The sequence below is a fragment of the Jaculus jaculus genome, chromosome 9 (genome assembly GCF_020740685.1).
Source record: "Jaculus jaculus isolate mJacJac1 chromosome 9, mJacJac1.mat.Y.cur, whole genome shotgun sequence".
In the NCBI taxonomy this organism is placed as follows: domain Eukaryota; kingdom Metazoa; phylum Chordata; class Mammalia; order Rodentia; family Dipodidae; genus Jaculus; species Jaculus jaculus.
Window position 1 is genome coordinate 45,549,776 of NC_059110.1, and position 6,687 is coordinate 45,556,462.

The 6,687-nt window shown below is 40.5% G+C and overlaps 1 pseudogene; it reads right to left on the minus strand.

Annotated features, from left to right (window-relative positions):
* Positions 1–1,014: 1,014 nt before the first annotated feature.
* On the minus strand, positions 1,015–1,521 carry LOC101613678 (annotated as a pseudogene).
* Between the last annotated feature and the right edge of the window lie 5,166 nt (positions 1,522–6,687).

Consider the following 6,687-nt stretch of genomic DNA (forward strand, 5'->3'; position numbering starts at 1 on the left):
ACCTTTTCCTCTAGTAGTTTCAGAGTTTCAGGTCTGATATTAAGGTTCCTGATCCATTTGGACTTGATTCTTATACATGGAGAGAGAAAAGGATCTATTTTCATCCCTCTACATATAGATATCCAGTTTTCTCAGCACCACTTGTTGAAGAGGCTATCTTTTCTCAATGAATTTTTTGGCATTTTTGTCAAAAATCAGATGGCTGTTGCTGCCTGGATTAATATGTGGGTCCTCTATTCTGTTCCATTGATCCAAGTGTCTGTCTTTGTACCAGTACCATGCTGTTTTTGTTACTTTGGCTTTGTAATGTAGCTTAAAATTGGGTATGGTGATACCACCAGCCTTATTTTTGTTGCTCAAATTCTTTTTTGGCTATTCAAGGTTTTTGGTGCTTCCAAATTAATTTTATGATCATTTCTTCTATTTCCATGAAGAATCCATTCGGATTTTAAGGGGGTTTGCATTAAGTGTGTAGATTGCTTTTTTTTTTTTATTTTACATTTTCACAATATTGATTCTTCCAATCCAAGAACATGTGATGTCTTTCCATTTCCTAATGTCTTTAGCAATTTCTCATTTGAGTATTTTAAAGCTTTTATTGTAGAGATCCTTTACTTCCTTGGTTAGATTTATTCCAAGGTTTGTTTGTTTGTTTGTTTGTTTGTTTGTTTATTTATTTATTTATTTATTTTGAGGCAATTGTGAATGGGAGTGACTCTGGGATTTTTTTTTTTTTTTTGGGGTGGCAGGATATGACCTTTATTGAGCTTATCCACCAGAGTGGAAATAATGTCTGTACAAAACCAAATGTTTATTACTATAACTTCTGCATCACAATTAAAATCCAAACAGTTTTATAAAAATAGTCAACTCAATCAAAACCCACTACTTCAGAATCAATAGCTTCTTTGAAGCCACAGTAACTCTTAAGACTCGAATGCAGAAATTTGGTTGGTTGAAAAGCTAATTAAGCTTCCAACTTGTTCAAATAGAATTACAAAAAGGCAAAAATGTGTTTTTCACAGAGATACAGTCCACTGGAATCACCAACACTGGACAGCTGTTAATAGTATTTAGAGCCCTGAGATAATGAGGAATCCAGGCATCCTTTAGGCAGTCTTCTGTTGTCCTTTCTTCCCAATGAGAGATTTGTGGATGTGTGGAATGACACCACCACCAGCAATTGTAGCCTTGATCAGAGTCCAATTCTTCATCTCCACGAATAGCAAGTTGCAAGTGACATGGGGTGATACGTTTTACCTTCAAGTCTTTTGAGGCATTTCCTGCCAATTCAAGTACCTCTGCAGTGAGGTACCCCAGGATGGCAGCGCTGTACACAGCGGCAGTCGCGCCCAAACGTCCATGGCTGGTTGTCCTAGCTTTCAGGTGTCGATGGATAGAGCCCACAGGGAACTGCAAGCTGGCTCGCTGCAAGCGGGAGACCTCCTTTGTCTTGGCCTTTCCGGAGTCCTTTCCAGCTTTGCCACCAGCCATCTCCAAGTGCGCTGAAGCTCACACAAGCAAGGGGAAGAAGAGGCTAAGTCAATGAGACGCCAAGATTCACAACACCTACTCCCTCCTCGCACCGTGATTCAAACTGCCGACTCTGGGATTTTATCCTCTGCATGCTTGTTGTTAGCATATAGAAAAGCTACTCACTCTTGTATATTTATTTTGTATACTGCTACAATTGTTCATCAGCTCAAACAATTTGCTGATAGGGTATTTAGGGTCCTTTTGCATAGAATAATATCATATGCAAATAATGATCATTTGATCTCTTCCTTTTCAATTTGTGTCCCATCTATAAGTATCTTTTATCTTATCGATATAGCTAAGAGTTCCAGTACTATATTAAATAAGAGTGGGGACAGTGTTGTTCCTGATTTTAGTGAAAAAGCTTCAAGATTTTCCTATTTAGTATAAGGTTGGCTGTAGGTTTGTTATAAATAGCCTTTATTATGTTGAGACATGTTCCTTCTTTGCCCAGTTTCTGTAGGACTTTTACCATGAAGTGATGTTGGATTTTGTCACATGCCTTTTCTGCACCTATTGAGATGAGCATGTGACTTGTGTCTTTCAGCCCATGTATGTAGTGTATTACATTTATCAATTTGCATATGTTGAACCATCCCTGCATCTCTGGGATAAAGCCTACTTGATTGCTGTAAATGAACTTTCTGATATATTCTTGTATTCTGTTTGCCAATATTTTGTTGAGAATTTTTGCATCTATGTTCATGAAGAAGATTGGTCTGTAATTTTTTGTTGTTGTTGTTCTATCTTTGTCTGGTTTTTTGGTATCAGGGTGATGCTGGCTTCTTCATACAAGAAGATGAGTAAAATTCCTTCCTTTTCTATTTCATGGAAAAGTTTGAGAAGCAGTGATGTCAGTTCTCCATGAAGTCTGTTAAAAAATTCACCAGTGAATCCATCTGGGCCTGGACGTTTTTAAGGTGGGAGACTTTATAACTGTTTGGCTCTCTGTACTTGTTATAGGTCTATAGGTCTATTTAAATAGTTTATCTCATCTTGATATAATTTTGGTAGGTCATATAAATCATGGAAATCATCCATTTCTTTCAGATTTTCAAACTTAGAGGTATATATATTCTTAAAGTATGTCTTTACGATTTTCTGAATTTCTTTGGTATCTGTTTGATAGTGCCTTTTGTATCTCTAATTTTATTAATTTTTGTCTCTTCTTTCTTCTGGTCAGATTTGCTAAGGGTTTATCAATCTTGTGTATCTTTTCTAAGAACAAACTCTTTGTTTCATTGAGTCTTTGGATTGCTTTTGCTAGGTTTCTATTTCATTAGTTTCTGCCTTAATCTTTATTATTTCTTCCCATGTACTGATTTTTGTTTGCCTTGCTCTTCTTTTTCCAAGGCCTTAAGGTGAAGCATTAAATAGTTTACTTGTGAACCCTCTAATTTCTTAATATAGGCACTTACAGCTATAAATTTCCCTCTAAGGACTGTCTTCATTATGTCCCAAAGGTATTGGTATGCTGTATTCTCATCATTATTTGATTCTATGAATTTATTGATTTCCTTTTTTATTTCTTCAGTGACCCATTCATTATTCAATACTGTCCTGTTGAGTCACCATGAGTTTCTGTGTGCTCTATAATTTTTCTTGTGGCTGATTTGTAGTTTAATTCCATTGTGGTCAGATAGAGTACAAGGGACTATTTCAGTCTTCCTGTATTGGTTAATATTTGCTTTGTGTCCTAATATATGGCCTATTTTGGAGAATGTTCCATGTGCTGCTGAGAAAAATGTATATTCTGTAGCATTTGGATGGAATGTTGTGTAGATACCTGTTAGGTCCATATTTTCCAGACCATCATTTAATCCAGATGTCTCTCTGTTTATTTTTTGCTGGGATGACCTGTCAATTGATGACAGTGAGGTACTGAAGTCACCCACTACAATTGTGTTTGGTGTTATCTCTGACTACAAATCTAATAGTGTTTGTTTGATAAATTTGGGAGCACCCTTGTTAGGTACATATACATTTAGGACTGTAATGTTCTCCTGTTGGAGTGTTCCTTTAATCAGTATAAAGTTACCTTCTTTATCTTTTCTCACTCATGTTGAAGGCTATCCTGTCAGATGTTAGGATAACAGGCCCTGTTTGTTTCCTAAGCCCATTTGCTTGAAATACTGTTGTGGTGGTTTGATTCAGGTGTCCCTCCATAAACTTAAGTGTTCTGAATGCTAGGTTCCCAGCTGATGGGTATTTGATAATTAATACCTCCTGGAGGGAGTGCATTGTTTGGGGCAGGCCTATGGTGTTATAGCCAGTTTCCCCTTGCCAGTGTTTGGCACACTCTCCTCTTGCTATTATCCACCTTATTTTGGCCAGGGGGTGATGTCCACCCTCTGCTCATGACATCGCTTTCCCCTGCAATCATGAAGCTTCCCCTTGAGCCTGAAAGCCAAAATAAACTTCTTTTTCCCAAAAGCTGCTCTTGGTTGGGTGATTTCTACCAGCAATGCGAACCTGACTGCAACAACTGTTTCCCATTCTTTCACCCTAAGACAGTGATTCCTGAAGGCAACAAACATCATGATCCTGCCTTTTAATCCAGTCTGCAAGCCTGTGTCTTTTGATTGGGGAATTGAGTCCATTGATATTAAGAGTTCTCTGGAGGTTTGTGGTTCTGATGGATGGGAGATTGCAGGAAGCCTGGAGTTATACTGGAACTGCTCAGCTGGTCCTGCCTGTCTCCTCTTCAGCAGCTCCTCAACTGGCCTCTGCTATCTCCCCTTCAGGTTTCTTGACTTTTCAAGGAGGATGATGGAGTTTCAAGATCCCTTTGCTTAGCCTCTGCTTTTGCAGCTCAGTGCCAGGCCAGGCAGGCACGCAGAGGGGCATGGATCAGAGCCACAAGCACCTCAGTGGGATTCCTGCTACTTTCTTCCTTTCTAGTAGATGTTGGTATCTCCTCCTTCTCTACTGTGGCTAACAGTAACCTATACACCTTCACTTTTCAGAAGATGAGTGTATTTGGCTGTGGTTTTGCTCAAATCCCTCCCTAGCCTGGTTTGACTTGACTTCTATTACGCCATCTTACCTGGAAGTCCTCCACCACATTTTTCTGAGGCATAGTCTCTTGCTGAACCTAGAGCTCACCAACCCAGTCAGACTAGCTGGCCAGTAAACCCTAGCTATCCACTAGTCCCTGCCACTCCACCTGTGATGCATGCTACTATATCTGATGAGTATATGAATACTGAGGATCTGAACTAGGGTCCCCAGGCTGGCATGCCAAACACTTTACATACTGAGCCATCTCTTCAGTCTCCCTTTGAATTTTTGATAGAAACAAAGATAGGAATTTACCTCCCACATACTATTAGCTATGGAAAAAGTGCTGCTTGGACCAGACATAGTGGCACATGCCTATGATGCCAGCACTTGGGAGGTGGAGGCAGCATGATGGGGAATTTAAAGCATCTTTAGCTAGGGCTACTGAGTTCAAGGCCAGTCTGTACTACATAAGATCCTTCCTTTACCTCCCAGGTGCTGGTATTTTGAGCATGAGCTACCCACTAGCAAACATGTTTAATTATTGTCCGTGTTATTTAGCACATGAAATAATAGATTCATTTTGAAATCCCCATCCTATATGTCACTGTAGTTAATTCATATTTGCCACCCACTGCCCTCCATTGCCCCTCCTCTACACCTGTCTGCAGCATAGTTTTAAAGACCCACACAGGATGTATTTCAGGTTCTGAAGGCAGCACATAATACTCAGTACTTAGCACAACTATTCAACTCCACTTTTGGTAGCACAAAAATGACTAAGGGTCATATGCAAACAAAAGGGTCTGTGGCTGTGTTCCAATAAAAGTGTAGATGAAAACAGGCAGACCATTGGTTGGCTCCTGGGGTGACTCGTGGTGTATGAATTTATTTACCTATTGTGTATCAAGGGTATTAAGGTTTGCTGAGCCTGCTTGCTGCAAACTCCCATTTTTCTACTCTGCCTCTGCCATTCACCACACACACACACACACACACACACACACACACACACACACACACACGCGCGCGCGTGCACACACGCACATACCCTCCTAGAACACACCCTTTCAACTTCTCCCTAAGTCATTCAGCTCCTAGAGGTGGAGAAGAGGGAGGGATCTTCAACTTCCTTTTGTTTTCTCTGTAGTTTTACTATACAACAATAAGTAGTATTTTTCTCCCCTCGGGATTCTTCTCCCTTCCCTTCCTTTCTCTCTCCCTCCTTCCCTCCTCTGTCTGGTTTCTGTCTTCTTTCATCTCCTTTATTCTTTTCTGTTCTCTTCTCTTCCCCTTGAAGGAGAAATAGGAGAAAATAAGCTTCTTTCAGGTAATTAGAAATAGAAACCCAAAGAGGGAACAAGTAATTGCCACTCTGTCCATCTTGGCAAAACAGAAAACTGGGTCTGCTCCTGTCTTTCCAAGATGGCTGCCAAGGACATGCCCAGCAGGAACTTCCTGCTGCTTCTGATCAGCCCCTCTGGGTCAGCCCTCTGAGTCCCTGACTCAATCAGGTCTCTACATACACATCTCAGCTGATGACAAGACTGACCCTGTTTGGATGTCTGATACACAAAAAGGTAGTTACCCACAAGGCCCAGTCTCTCACACCTTGCTCTCTTTCTTTTGTCCTGTGACCTGGCTTGAGTACCCATGTGAGTCTATCCCCCTTCCCAGTCTGGCAACCTGGCTGTCCTACATATCAATTTCCCATAAATAAACCTCACAAATTATGACTTATCCCTACACAAATTCAGTAACTCATAATTTATCCTTCTTGAGTCTATCTTATCAATTATTTATTAAAATGAGATAAGCACCCAAAATTGGGGTCCACAAGTTTGGGAAACCCTTCATGAACCCCAAAATCCTACATCATCTTCCCTCTCCTTCTCTCTCTCTCTTTCTTTCTCTCTCTTGCTACAGGGCTTGGGGTGAACCCCATCTTCAGGGTGCTGAACAAGTAGTCTACCAATAAGCTGTACCCCCCAGCCCAAAGGTCTTTCCTCTTGATTGGAAGCAAAGCAAAACAAATGGCAGGATACAGCTCAATGAGTTTAGTGATTGCCCTATCTATGGCCTGGCTTCCATTGCCAGCATTGCACAAACTGCAACCACAACAAAATGTTAACACACACACACACACACACA